General features: G+C 46.2%; 1 protein-coding gene across 1 annotated transcript in view; it reads right to left on the reverse strand.

Moving 5' to 3' along the window:
- FIS1 (fission, mitochondrial 1) overlaps positions 1-15,586 on the reverse strand; it is a 72,515-nt gene that overhangs the window by 31,692 nt on the left and 25,237 nt on the right. The window lies entirely within an intron of this gene.

Genomic DNA, 15,586 nt, shown 5'->3' on the forward strand with positions numbered 1-15,586 from the left:
GCAGGGAGTCACAGTACTCCCTAGTGATCCATAACGCACAATAACTGATGAACACTGCACTATGAACGCAAGCTCAAGCGCACGCGCACTATCAGGAGACACAGGGTGGTGAGCAGTACACTATGAACACAACGGAAATAGTGCTGCTCTGCGATAATACACCGACTCACAAGCACTATGAACACAAGCTTAAGTGCACTGCACTATGACGAGAAGACGCCTCACTACCAGGACACAGAGACTGCACATGACGACTCTACATTTCAAGGCAGAAACTTATCATGGTCTCCGTCTGATCTCTGACTGCAACTCAATGTCCAAAGGGTGTACACTCCCTATGGTTAGATGGGTGAAACCTAACTTATGATCCACTGCCGTTCTTATTTTCCCTGACCCACAGCTTTCAGACCTAAGGTTACGGATGAATTTTTGGCCCACCCACTCACCGAATCTCACAAACCATATCAGAGAGCTCTGCAGTACAAGATGCCAGGCTTAAACTGAAGAGCGCTGCTGTAAGTGATGTCACAGACTAACTGAAAAGCATGGTTGAGACGTCTCACCTTCAGTACATTGCTCCAAATATTATCATAGGCGCAAGCAGGAGAGTTTCTATATGTAGCTGTCACAGGCACTAGCTGCACCCACCTGAGCTCAACCAAACGTGCACAATTGTAAATCAAATTATTTAAAAAATATCAAGTTTCGTCATATATAAATTTTTGGGAAAAATGCACTTGACGTTTTTTATTATAATTTGGCTATTTAACGAGGTGGAGTTGATCTAACACTCCAGAGTGCACAGATCAACATTAAGAAGGGTATTAAAAGGTAGGGCAGAGTGTGCTGGGCCAAAATGTTCTTTTGAAAAGCATAAAGCAGTGCATTTCTATAATGCACACTCTTCCAGCAGCTGCAAGTACTTGCTACCAGGACCTGCAAGTACTTGCTACCAGGACATTGTACAAGAAACCTTTGAATAAAAGTTGACCGGTCGCCAGAGATGCAGACATATAGCTTCAAATGTCTCGCTGATCCTCGTTTCTCCATTCTCTGCAGCTATACGTCAACACATTTGTGGAATACCCAGGAATGAGCGAAGCCTGCCCAGTTTCCTTTCATGAAGGAAAGCATAAGGGGATTATATTTATTATCTACTGGCGGTCGCCAGTAGATAGTTATAGTTAGGACCGTGTTTCCATAGGAAATCCGCAACATTCTATTTGGAATAACTTTGGCGCCGGTTGACAAATCCTCGCGAAATTTTCAAAATAGGTGGGGCGCTCCGCTCCTACCCTGAAAGTCTCGGGGGGATTCGTCAAGCGGGGGCTGAGAAAAAAGGGGGTCCCAAAACGTGTTTTCCCCATGCATTTTCCCATAGGACCTTTAGTCCGAGCTACAGCCCGAACGGCTGAACAGAATTACTTGAAATTTGGCAGAGAGGTAGTCCTCAGGTCAGAGATGTGCCTTTTGCAGGTCTGGTGTAAATCTGTTCAGTAGGTCCTGAGAAAATAGCATTTAAATCAATATATATATCTGTAAGCGCGCTCTGTGCGCTTACGGTAAGCTTACCGTACGCGTACGGTGCCGTGCGCGAGCTCAATTCTGACCAGACTGTAAACATTCGAATCGGTCGAAATCAGAAAGTGTCGGCCGCCATTTTCTGTCTCGCACTGAAAAACAAAGGTGGATAACGTGAAAAGGGGGCAACGAAGAGAGTTGCAGACCCCCTAGCGTTTGTCAGGGGGTCCACTAAGGACCAAAAAGTACGAAAAACACATTTAATAATATTTTTTTAAAAAAATCGCGGAGTGCGCGTACGGTAAGCTTACCGTACGCGCACGGCAAAAAAAAAACGAAATGACAATCACATTTATTAAATAAATTGAAGGACCCGCAAGGGAGAAAAAAAAATTGTTACTGTGTAAAAAAAGGCGAGGCGCGCACGGTATGAACTGCGCAACGTGGGTGCTCGTTGCTCGAAGCGCACCGAGTGCCCACAGCGCGCGCGGTGAAAAATCTGAAAAATAAATAAAAAATACATAACTTAGCATTTAAAAAAACCGTACAAATTCACTGAAAAAACCATAGGTTTCACACACGTTATAGTTAGGAATTAGCATTTAAAAAACCTTGCAAATTCACTTAAAAAACCATAGGTTTCACACATGTTATAGTTAGCTGGACATTTCACTCGTAAAAAACCAATGAAATTCCACGTTATAGTTAGATCAGGTAACTATAACTTGCGCGACCGCAGTCCACAATGTGTCATTTCAGATGTCATCATTGATGTGATGAGTGATGTCACAGACCATGTCATGAGTGATGTAATATGTGACGTCATCAGCAGTTTATTGTGGGCGCGCAAGTTATAGTTACCTGATCTAACTAAAACGTGGAGTTTCATTGGTTTTTTACGAGTGAAATGTACAGCTAACTATAACATGTGTGAAACCTATGGTTTTTTTAAGTGAATATATATATATATACATATATACATATATATACACATATACACACATATCCCACTCATGGCTGGTTATAATAAAACCCAGAAGGGGAAAGATTTTGAGACGAACCATCAGCCTTCACGTGACTTCTAATAGCATGTAGATTTCAGCAGCAGCGGTCTAATCTCGGGCATTCTGGACCAGGCTGCTGAATAGATCTGTTGAGCTTGGTATAAGCGCACAAGTAAGCAGCACTTTCCAACCTTGAATCAATGGACAAGTTGGTTTCTGTGAGGGGTATGAATACTGGGGGCAGAACAGTCTAGGGTGATTTATCTTTTGGTGGAACTAGCTGATCAAAGCCTGGCATATAAAGCTTTTTTTTTTAAGGAGACAACCTACACTAATGTGCAGACATTGGAGGTGCACCAGGTTAACGTTCCCTCCGATTGACAGGCTGGATTACTTGCGGGATGTAAAGAGCTTCAACTCTCTTTCATAGTAAACGAGAAACTTTACAGAAAACCAAGGTTTCAAAGCTGAGAAAGTAGTTTTGCCACCTATTGTGTAAAGGAATGAGTGAAATTAGAGCCACAGTCCTACTGGATTACATATTCACTCCAACCAGCCATGCCTGTGACTGCCCGGAGCTATGAAGAATACTCATTCAATATGTTATCTAACTTTTCATGAAAAAACACAAAGTTGTGTGTGGTCAAACGCCTCATGGAATACAAGAAGCCCCAGGGACTACTTGTCCTTAATGGAATCTTAACTTGCCTTCACAATAGCTAAAAACATTCTATTTCCCATCCAAAACTATGCAACGCATCCCTGAGGCCTCAACACAATTATGGTAGAGCCTGATGCCGTGCTGGAGAACATATTTTTAGGTCTCGGCTGTCTAAAGCAGCACATGCGCTGCTCTCGGCATCGAGAGCTTCTTGTAATCAATACAGATTTTGAAGCTCGGAAGCGGAGTTGAAGCCCCGCCCATCTTTCTGATTGGTTCGCGTCATGTAATATGCAAAACGTAGGCTTTTCATTGTAAAGGAGGCTTCGTCGTCCCTCCTTGTTGCCGCTTTGTCTCCTTTTCACCACGCCCACCGGGATTTGATCTTTTACTGGGGGCGTGACACACTCTCCCTCATTAGCTGGGACGCACTATGTTTTCCACACAATGCCAATAGCTTTTTGTTGAAGGGCAGTCAAACCGATATGTGTCTTGTGTTTTTACTGTATTTCAGAGCGAGGCGCTGGCTTCAGGCACACTGCGCTCCGTTTATTTACTTATTTGCCTGGAGGACTCTGGCGAACTGTCGCTGTTAAGTTAGTAATTGTAATTCGTTTTCACGCAGGATAAACGAGTGTTAGCAATATAGAATAAGATTACAAAAAACAACGGGTGCATTTAACGAAAGCAGCGCCCCCTGGCCGTGGGTTTGCAGTGCGCGGTTATCTGGCGCTGCATCTCGCTGGTGCCAGGACTCTGAGGAGGCGCAGACCCCACTCTGCCCCTCGCGAGACTGGTGCACACACAGCACCGGGGTTTCCCATGAAACTTCCACAGCGGCTGATGTTCGAGGGGGGTGAGGAGTCACTCCAGAGACTCATGGGGGACTCTGCACTTCTGCCTGCCCCAGTGAGTGATATTTGCTGAGAACCCCCACACAGTTGTAGGTAGACAGACAGACAGAGACAACCCCCCCCCCCCCATTGCACAACTATTCAACCAGCTCTTGAGGGGTGTAAAGGGGTTTGTAAAAGAGATATCAGGAAAAACAGATCCACAAAATGGCGTTCGAACTAAACACAAAAAAGACGTAAAACGAGAAAAGCACGTCAAAATACTTCTCTCACAGGTTAAAAATAAAATCAGCTGACATTTGGTTGACAAGCAAATAAAAGTTTGGTTATAGCATGTTATTTACTAAATGAACCGCTGCAGGAAGACACTATTAGCTTATTAATCGGGGTGGGCGGGCGGGGGGGGGGGGGGGGGGGGGGGGAGACGACTGGAGGCGTTGGCAACGGTTTGGCCAGTCATAAGAGAAAAAGCAAACAAGCATTGGCATAGCCGATGGGACCTTACCTTATAAGTATTTAGCCATGCAACAGTTGTATACCCAAATACTTATAAGGTCCCAAAAGCGAGATCTATTGGCTATGCCAAGCGGCCGCGAAGGTGATCGCGATCAATCATTCAAAGCGTCCGTGCGGCCGCAAAAGTGAATGTAATCGTGGTAAAGCGCGACGCGCGCGCACATGCACTGTAGCTCTAGGCTAGCCTGGTAGCACTTTTTGGAGCCCTCTCAATAAGTCTCGCCAGACCAGCGCATGCGCTGGGTCAGGCGAGACCTAAAAAGGTGTCAAGTGTCACGAGACAAATAATTTTGCTTCAAGTGCAGGCTAGAAAATGTAATCGTATTTCTTTAGGCTGTAATAAATAGCACATAATATTTACAGCGTTCAGACCATCAAAAGTACACGTACAAAGCGCTATGTGAAACGTTAATATTTTTAGGTCTCGGCTATCGTAGGCTGCGCAGACATGCGCAGTCTCGCTGGTGAGATTTAATGAGTTTGGGTAGATTTCACTAGCAGGGTTTAAGCCCCGCCCCTCTTTTCCATTGGCTGGCGTCACCGTTTATGCTAAACGGTGGCCAGCCCTTGGAAAAGAGCTTCCAGTGACCTACAGTTTTCTCTTTTAGAGCCGTCCCAGTTGGACTGGCTCGCTTGGTTTACGTTTGTGGTAAAAGCTTTTCTTATCTTTATGGGGCCATGTGTTTCAAACATATGGCCCCATAAAGACAAGAAAGCTTTCGTGAAGGACGAAAGTGAAAGCGGACAGTGCCTTAGCAGCTCAGCCAGGCGTGGCGAGACTCCACCCCCTCTGCCATCGCCATTCCCTCGGAACAATAGAGCCGTATCCAGGGAGCGTGCGCCGCAGGTACAGTTTTACTTTATAAATTAATGCGGGTGCCCACCCCGCTTATGGGAGTCCTAGCAGGGGGCCCACCCCGCATGCTAACTTTATTTCTACACAGAGGGAGCCTACCCCTCATTTGCCGATGCTGCTGCCCAGCCGCGGCTGCCCGGAAGTCAGGCAAGTCTGCCTGCGACGTGGGTGGGGCCTGCGACTGGGCCGGCAGAAGCCAGAAACAGCGAGAGCGTTGCGGGAAAGGAGTTAGCCTGGAGCCTCGAGTGCTCCCTATCTTAAGTCCCGGTCCCGAGATGGGGGACCGGGTGAAGCGTGGCGCCGCCTCTAGAAATGGCGGAGGGCTGAAGTGGACTTTTTGAAATACCAAAGCAGCTGTCACTGGTTGTTGTGCATCTGATCCACCTCTTCAGGAAAACCCAGGAGGTAAGTCGCTCCCATGTAAATGTATGGTCTATAAATTTATCACAAGGGGAGATCCATAAAATCCTGCATATATCCGACACTAGCGGATCAACGTTGGGGACCACTCAACACAGCTAAACACACGTCCCAAAAGTCCATGACTACACTAGATTGCATTCATTTAGGACAAATGCCAATAACAACCAACACATCATTTTAATTTTTCGCGGCAACAAAACTATATCCTTAGAACAAAAGTCATCCTCTTATAAATTCAGCTCAGTACCAAGAGGTAAGACTTGCATCGTCGAATGGCACTTATGCTGGGTACAATCTCAAATGCACAACTGTTTGAAAAGTAAATCAGAATGTTTACCTTTTGCTACACAGGTGGTACTTATTTTGTCCAAACAGCCTAAATAACACCCACAGCCCTGTTTTTGCCTTTCGCTTAATTAACACTTTTCTATATACACACATGATTCCTATTGCTTCACGCCGAGGCGGCCGCATTGTTCTCAATTCTGATGTCATTTTAAATGATAATCAAAGAAGCCTCTTCAATTTCGTGACTTTTTGGATAATATTTATATCAATGCCAGACCCACGCTGCTGTCTGCACCAGGGGTGAAATGCGACCCGCGCTGCTGTCTGCACCAGGGGTGAAATGCGACCCGCGCTGCTGTCTGCACCAGGGGTGAAATGCGACCCGCGCTGCTGTCTGCACCAGGGGTGAAATGCGACCCGCGCTGCTGTCTGCACCAGGGGTGAAATGCGACCCGCGCTGCTGTCTGCCCCAGGGGTGAAATGCGACCCGCGCTGCTGGCTGCACCAGGGGTGAAATGCGACCCGCGCTGCTGGCTGCACCAGGGGTGAAATGCGACCTGCGCTGCTGTCTGCATCAGGGGCGGAATGCCACTGGCCTGGCAGGAGAGACGTTCCAAGTAAACCCAGGATTGCTCAGACCTCAAATGATTCCCAGCCTCTGAGCAGCAAACAGTGGTCAGGGTGAGAAGCAGACCCCAGGTTAAGCCTGTGTCAAGACACAGACCTTTAAAGTGACTTTCGCCTTCAGTGCCTTACTCGAAGTACCTTTAGCTTCAAGTGCCTAAGTTTCAGTTATAGTCTCCAAATGGCTCTAGTACTGTTAATTCAAGACCTCTATGAGGGAATAATGTTTTATTCGTATATAAAGCATTCTATAGAGCAACGCAAACCTTGCCATGTCAGCTGCCCACTGCGTATATTTTCTGTGGGTCAACAATGCAACAGGTATTGCAGCTTTACGCATTTTCACTAAAACATTATGCTTTCAGTTGCTTGGTCTTATATGAATAGGTGTGGACACTAGCACACAGGTACAGGCAGACTCACTCACAGACATGTAAATGTAAATGTCAAGGTACTTATAGAGCGCACTGTCACCAGACACCTTGCGGTGTCGCCTTTTGCGGTTTCCTGGCGCCGATACTCATACCGCTGTGGAACCCCTCCTGACTTTCCGTGTGAAGTGTCCACTCCTGGGCACCCCCAGGGTGAAGCCAGGCATCCTTAGCGCTGTTGGGGCCGGTGTGGAGGCTAAGCAAGCTATTGCCCAGAGTTGCAGCGTGGGGCCCGTGATTAGAATAGGCACCGAGGCGAGAAAAGCCAGGTCTGAGGAAATTGAGCCCGAGCCCCGCCGAGGCGGGAATCGAACTCTGGTCCCTGGCCAGAACTCTGCTTCAGGGTCTGCCGCTCTAACCATTGAGCCACACTCCTCCACTGCAGATACTCACCCACACACAGGTACACTCACTCAAAGCTCTTTCTAAGTAGAGCGTTTTAGGCATCAGTACCTCTTGTTCATGCTGCTGTGCAGCATGGCTTGAAGTAAAAAAAAAAAAATTTAAAAAAGCCCTGTGATGCGTTAAACGCTGGCAGTGTCATAGCACTTTAAAAACAAGCATTAAAAATGCAATAGGTCTCGCCTTTGATTAAGTTAAAGCCATTTGCTTTGCTATACAATACCATTAGCAAAGCAAATGGATTTAACTTAATCAAAGACGAGACCTATTGCATTTTCAATGCTTGTTTTATTTATTTATTATTTATTTATTTAAAACATTTGTAGAGCGCGGCTGTCACCTGGCAGGTATCCTGGCGCTGGTAGCTTACTCCTGGGATTTTAGTCGAGGGGTGACTAGGGGCGGACGGGGTTTGAGGGGTGGGGGAAGAGCCATGTTTTGATTCGCTTCCTGAAGGGTAGGAGGTGAGGGATTTGGCGGATATCGGCAGGCAGACTGTTCCAAAGCTTGGCCGCAGCTACTCTGAAGGATCTTCCCCCAATTCTGGCCTTCTTGCATCTGGGTACTTTCACAAGGCATGCGGTTGCGGACCTAAGTGTTCTGGTGGGGATGTACCACGAGAACAGACGTTTAAGAGGACTAGGTCCTGTACCGTGTAATGCCTTGAAGACCAAGCAAAGGGCTTTGAAGGCAATGCGTTGCTTCAAGGGAAGCCAGTGCAGCTCGGCCAAGGCAGCGGTGGTCGAGGATCTCCTGGTCCATCCAAGAGCCAGTTTGGCTGCTGCCGACTGAATTCGTTGGAGTCTGTCTAGCAGTGTCGCAGGGGATTCAAGCAGGAGGGCATTACAATAGTCAAGGCGACTGAGAATCGTGCACCTGACTATCGATGCTCGGGCTGATGGTGGTAGTAGAGGCAGGATTTTGCGCAGTGAGCGCATAAGGGCTGAGCAGGTGGCGACTGTTCTTGAAACCTGCGTTTCCATGCTCAGTTGGTGATTTAGCATGACGCCCAAAATGCGAACGCTGGTAGCAGGTTGTTTAAGTTTTCCGGGGGCCAAAACTCGGCAGGCAGAGGGCGGGGTATGCGGCTTACGGGACAGAACAGAACCTCGGTTTTCGAGGAGTTGAACTGGAGGGAGTTCGATGTAACCAGCCTGCAGTGTCTCTTAGGCAGTTGTGGAAGGCTTCTAAAGAGATGGAATCTTCGCCCTCCCAAGAGAAAAGGAGCTGGGTATCGTCCGCATAGTTTACTGTAGTCATGTTGTGGGATTTAATTAAAGTGACCAGTGGTTTCAAGTAAACATTAAAAAGAATCGGACTGATAGAGGAGCCCTGGGGAACACCGTGAGGGACAGGGGAGAAGACAGATTGGAAAGGGGGGAGGGATACAGCCTGTTTTCTGTCACTGAGATAGGAATGAAACCAGAGCAGGGCCGTGCCATCGACCCCTGCCTCTCTCAGCCTCTCAAGCAGGGTCGCGTGGTTGACAGTATCGAATGCGGCAGACAGGTCTAATAAGATCAAGGCCACGGCTTGGCCCCTGTCTGCACGCATTCGAAGCTCTTCCATGGCAGTAAGCACTGCAGTTTCTGTGCCATGGGCTGGACGAAAGCCAAATTGGAATTCGTCCAGAGCGTGATGCTGCTCAAGGTAGGTTGAGAGGCAGTTGCTGACCCAACGTTCAAGCACCTTTGCCGGGAATGGCAGAAGAGATATGGGGCAGCAATTGGAGAGGCATTCTGGATTCAGCGTAGGTTTCTTCAATAGCGGGGTGATGAGCGCTTGCTTCCAGGGGATGGGGACGAGACCACAGCCGAGAGATTGATTGCAAATCATCCGAAGGGTGTGGAATAACTCGTGCCCGCATGCTTTCCAGATTTTTGGGGGCAGAGGGTCAAGGGGAGATCCCGAGGTAATGCCCCGTGCCAGTTTCTCAAATTCTGCTTGAGAAATCAGGGGGAAGGCCAGGAGACTATTCATAGGAGGGCACACTGATCTCGAAGGATCAGGGTTGGTGGAGCCAGCTCCAGGGGGGATTGAGTGGTTATGTGAAGGGGGCGTTGCCAGATTGTTAATGATGGTCTCAATTTTATCCGTAAAAAACAGAGCGAGATTGTCACAAAGGGTCTGAGATGGTGGGACAGAGTTCTTGGCGCAGTCAGGATGTATAATATTATCCAGGATTTGAAATATACTTTTTGGGCTGTTAGCAGCGTTGGCTATAGTGCTGCAGTATTAATTCGATTTACTCTCTGCAATGGCAGATTTGTAATCACGGAGTGAATTTTTCCAGAGGGCTTTATTAGTGTCACAGTATCCGTGTCTCCACTTTCTCTCGGCCTGTTTACAGGCTGATTTGAGGGTTTTGAGGGAGTCATTGTACCAGGGTGCAGGAGTTCTACCTTTGGGTTTGCAGTGTTTTAATGGGGCAACCGAGTCCGTGATAGAAGTAATTCTCGAGCTGAGGGATCTGTAGTTGTTTTCCACCGAGCTGGTAGGAGAGAAACTATCCTGCACTTCGAAGACTTTGGTGGTGGTGCTGAGTTTTTCTAAAGCTTTCCAATTTCGGTAAGGGAATTGTGGTGGAGAGCTATTCTTGGACTTTATTATGACGTTGGTGATGTATAATTTAATAAGCGAGTGGTCCGTCCAACTCATAGGCAGAATGTCGCCTACTTGAGTTAGATCAGGGCTCGAGAAAATGAGGTCAAGACGATTGCCTGCGGAGTGGGTGGGGTCCTTTATCAGTTGGTGAAGCCCTACGCTAGCACAAGACAGCAAAAGGTTGTCTAGTCCTGTATCTAGGCTGCCGTTGGGCCAGAGATTAAAGTCTCCTAGAATAATAAGTTTGTTATGGGAGGTTGCCATGTTTGTGATGAGCGTGAGAAGAGCTTGCTGTTGCGGGAGGGGAAATGCCCCTGGCGGTCGGTAACAGATGATCACCGTAAAGGTGACTCCTGGGTGGCAGTTTATGGCCAGACCAAAGAGCTCAGTTCCAGGTACTGGATCAATGTCGATGGTGTTTATTTGCCAGGAGGCTCGGAAGATGACGCCAACTCCGCCGCCGCGGCCTTTAGGTCTGGGGAGATGTAGAATGTTGAAGTTTAGCGGACAGGCAGATGCTAAGTCGATCTCACAGTTGGCATGTGTCCAGGTCTCAGTTAGAAAAAGGACATCTAGATGGTGAGTCTATAAGAAGATTGATTTCAGTGGCATGCTTAGGTAGGGATCTGACATTCAAGAGACCTCCTACGATTAGGTCCTTGTGGGTGAGGTCAGTTAAGGGAGAAGCAGTCTCTTCAAAGGTGAGCTTACCTTCGTGCGCATACCCTCGAAGATTGAGCAGTGCATCCCGGGTGTAGCAGGTGGATTGAGGGCTGGATTATTTAGGAAGAAGGTGTGCTGGTCAGCAGGGACTGAGAACTGGCTAAGTGATACATATCCCTGGAAACCACAGTTGAAAGGCATGCCCACTACTGGACGGAACAAGGGGCCTGAGGCAGCCCTCCAACCATGGGAATACCAGGAGGCAATCAAGCAGCGTTCGTTATCCTTCGGAATGGGAGCTTTAAAAAGTAAAGGCGTTTCTGGCCCCTGTTCTCCATTGTACAATGTGCTACAATCCAAAGTGTAGGATATGCGACTCCCATCTATCTCGGAAAAAAAACTAAAGCTGGAACTTCAAATCAGCAAAACTTCTGAAATCATGACGCGCAGTCAATATTTTATGGAGAGCGGTTTTCTTTTTAAAAACAGAAAGAAATACTACAGTTGTAACCTTAGCAAGACTGACCATCGTGGAAAAGACACTTCCATTGACGTATATCAATTACGAAGGTTTGCTCGGACACAGGTTTGCCTGCTTCTAAGCGCTTATCTAATAGCAAGGGGACAGGAAGCGGGCAGTAGCTCAAGCCAATCAAATTTGGCATCGCATATGACATTGATGAAGGCAACGCCAATTTCAGTTCGCATTGCACCCTTAATGACGTCACGTATGACCCAGCAGTGTGGCTCATTAATGTTTCCCTTGCACCTTACCTGTCAAAGGGGACAGATGGACAGATGGTTAATTATGCGTCCTTTTATAGGGGCCCACGCTCGACATATATATGCACCTTGGGACAAAAACTGCAGATAACACAGGAGAGCCAACATCCATGTAATTCATCTATGAAAAAGGGATTGTTTAAGGGCCCCATCTAGTGCCATACAGCAGCAATAAGAACCCAAGAAATCACCAGTATTCAAATGTGTTCCAGGCATAGTGCACGATCAAACGAATATAAGAGAAGTTATATAGCTGGTGAGATAGCTCAGTGGGTTGCGTGTTTTGTTGCAGAAAAGTGTATGCAATCTGCAGGTGAAATTCCTGTTAGAACTGTGGCAGCTTTTCATAAATCGGATGAAAGGAGTACCACAGGGTTGAGTAATAATAACAGGTAACATTGAACTGCTAATCGATTATCAAGGTTGTACTGCAAGCAGCTGATGTGTATTACTTATACAGCAATGCATAGACCGCCAGCAGATACACCGAGCCCTCTCTGGGCGCCATATGCAAATAACTAAGCATGACATGGCATTTTGAACCTGAAAATGGTAGGTGAAGCTTGGTGGCTGTTGAACTAGCATGAACAAGATGCCAGCTTTAGGATGGTGTAGAAGGGCCACATTAGCAGGGCTTTAAGTGGGATGAAAAAACAGGGGGGGGGGGGGGGTCTCTCAAAGGGGCGTGGTCAATGTAGTTAAGGCCGTGGCTTAAAAACACGCAAGCTAAAAATCTTTGCTTGGCAGTGTGCGCCGCCCGACTTGTATTTCGTAGTTTGTCACTGCATCCAGATATATGATACAACAAGAAACATCATACCTACAACAAGTCAAGTATTTGCTTTGTCAATGGCTTTTAATTGCATAATATAAATAAGCAGCAACTATGGCTTTAATATTATTCCATTTGAAAACTTTATTTCGGCCACCAGGGCCATAAAAGCAACAATACATTTCATCAATAATCATGTCAAAAAGCAGAACACATTTAAACCACCAAAACAGTATAAAACAATCGAATTGGGTTTAAAATTATCAAATGATTAACAATTGGTGGAAAATTTCCTATGCTGCAACCATACAGCATTTAAAAAACGTGAAACTGCGAAGACAATGGGTGGATGGGTGTCATATTTTAAAACTCGCAGGGCGGTAACACAGTCTCTAAAACCAAGATTCCTGCATATTGCTTTCACCCAACACTTCCTATGGATATGGTACGTTGGGCAGAAGAAGAACACATGATTTTCATCTTCCAACTTGTAGCCACATGCAGGACATGAAGTAGTCTTAGTGGTGCCCCAACTAGAGGTAAAAGACCTGAGTGGTAAAGTACCCATTCTAAATTGTACATATAATTTCCTGGCCACATTAGGAAAAATCAAATCCAAGAACGGTTCCCTCCCATAATTTGGTTTGACCAAGAGAAACTGCTCAGTCAGCCTACCTATTTTAGAGTTCATGTGTAGACGTGTTAAGTGGAAATGTCTAAGATCATCAGCCAGATTGGTTTTGGAAACAGCTAAACAGGAACTTCCTGGGGTATCCCAGAGGGCCTGTCGTCCAATCTTGGAACAGGTGTCCCTGACATGAGTCAACCAAGGAATATTCATATATTTGATTGTGGGACAAATCTCTATAAATTCATCTCTATAGGTCCCAAGATCCGGATTAGACCATAGTCTCTTCCAATAGTGGACAGGCCGAGCTGCCACCACCTCTTCAATAGGAAGCAGATCTAGGTCGAATCTAATGGGGACCAAAGGAGAACTAGAGGGTAGACTTAATAATTTTCTTATAAAAGAATTTAACCCTCGCTAGACTATCTGTATTCGAGTGACCCCATAGTTCTGCTCCATAAGTTGAAGCAGGTCTTGCCTGGGTTTTAAGGATTTCTAATATTATTGAAATAGCTTCCACCTAAAGCCCCGGTGACACCACCATAATGTTGCAGCTCCCGAGATAAAAAGGTAAATTCAGAGAGAAAATGACTCTTCAAAGTATTTCCCTTCCCCTACAACGCTCACCAGGCATCAAGTCATGTTGTAACTCTTCACTAGTGAGCAGCGCAGTCACTGCAGTCCGGAAAAAAAAAAAGCATTTGCAAAGCAATAGGTCTCGCATTATAAAAGTTTGAGCTGTTGGCATTGCTAATAATGCAACACTACAAGCTCCAAGATTCAGCAATGTGAGACCTATTGCATTGCAATAGTTTTTTTTTTTTTGGTTTTTTTTTATATAGCATGAACTTGAGCGAAACGTGTGTATTTAGGTTACACTGAGTACAGTGTAATTATGTGGCACAGATTGGTATGGTGTGGAGTGTATTTATGTTGCATTAAGTAGAGAGTAATTACATGGCGTGCACTTATGTAGTACAGAGTGGTATGTGGAGTGTATTTATGTTGTACTGAATACAGTGCAATTACATGATGTGTAATTATGTGGTATTGAGTAGTATTAGGTTGTGTAGTTATGTTCTCTACTCAATGCAACATAAATACACCCCTCATACCACTCAGTACCATACAATTACAAACCACATTTTCACACTAATCTATGCAACATAAATACTCTCCGCATCATAACACTCAATATCACGTAATTACACAACACATTTACAACACCTATTTACACTCTACTCAATACAACATACCTACAGTCAACATAATACCACTCAGTACCACATATGCTTGTTTCAAGGGTTGTGGTCAGTTTCAGATATCGTACTGTGATCAGTTTCAGTTATTGTGGATAATTTGAAGAACTGTATCCTTGGTGCAACAACATCAACTGTTGAATGGCTAAACACTTATAAGGTCCCAAAGGCGAGACCTATTGGCTATGCCAATGCTTGTTATTTATTTGCGTTAGACGTTCCATGTCAAGCTGACTGTATGCCCTTTAACAGCTCCTAGTTGAAAAATTTGCATTTGATGCAAGGAGCCACGAAATGCAAGCAAGGACACGTGACAACCAGAGCTGCTCTGTCACATTGCTTGCAGCATCCTCTCCACAGACCTGCTGAACTCCAGTCTGCGATGGAAACCTTAGAACTGCTCGAAAGGTCGTCCCCGATCTACTGAATGAGCTGTGAAGCCATAGTAATAGCAGAGTCTCCACCGTACAGGTGCCAAATACATTGTCCCAGTCGAAAGTATTTTAGATTTCGCCCATTTGAAACATATTCCAATTCAATTAAGTGAGCAAAACTTCTCCAGAACCATAGGCGTTCCAAATGTTGCCAAGAAGATGGTGTGAGCTATTGCCCAGAGTCACATGATGCTGAGCTGCCGTGGGTACCGGGGATCGAACCAAGAGCCCCGCGCTCCAAAATCAGCTGCTCTGGTCGCTGCGCCACACCTCTTCTTACCACACTAACACACACCTAGACACATAAGGTGACTGATGGCACACCGCTTGCAACAAGGGCAACCACCATACAGCTTGAAAGCCACCTGCTTGTTGTAAAGCAGACCCAACACCGTTAATCACAAAGAGTGCGCGAGCACAGGGCAGGCAAAGAAGCGTAGAATAGCTCCAGTGTGGGACTGCAGGAGACGAGGGGGAAGCGTGTGAGCGCAACGAGAACGACAATCTGATGACCCCGTCTGATGGGGGTAAATATTCGCTCATGATCATTTGCATTCATCAGAAGTTCCTCTCAGGGTAGAAGGAGCTGGAGACCTTTGATCCACACAGTACAAAACAATCTTTTCTTAACTGTGTTACGCATGGAGAATACATCACAGGCCCTGCATCAAATGCAAACAATGGGCAAGCCTGCACAGAGGCATGACAGGGGCATCCACAAGCTCCCTGAGCACAGTCCATGATCTCAGCCACGCAGCTTGGAACCCGCTCGCAAGAGGGAAATTCAGTTCCTAAGACACAGGATTGAATGCAGAAGCCCCTTAACTAATCGAGCCATTCCTCAAAAAGCTACAATGTAGGTT

The sequence above is a fragment of the Triturus cristatus genome, chromosome 12 (assembly GCF_964204655.1).
Source record: "Triturus cristatus chromosome 12, aTriCri1.1, whole genome shotgun sequence".
NCBI lineage: Eukaryota > Metazoa > Chordata > Amphibia > Caudata > Salamandridae > Triturus > Triturus cristatus.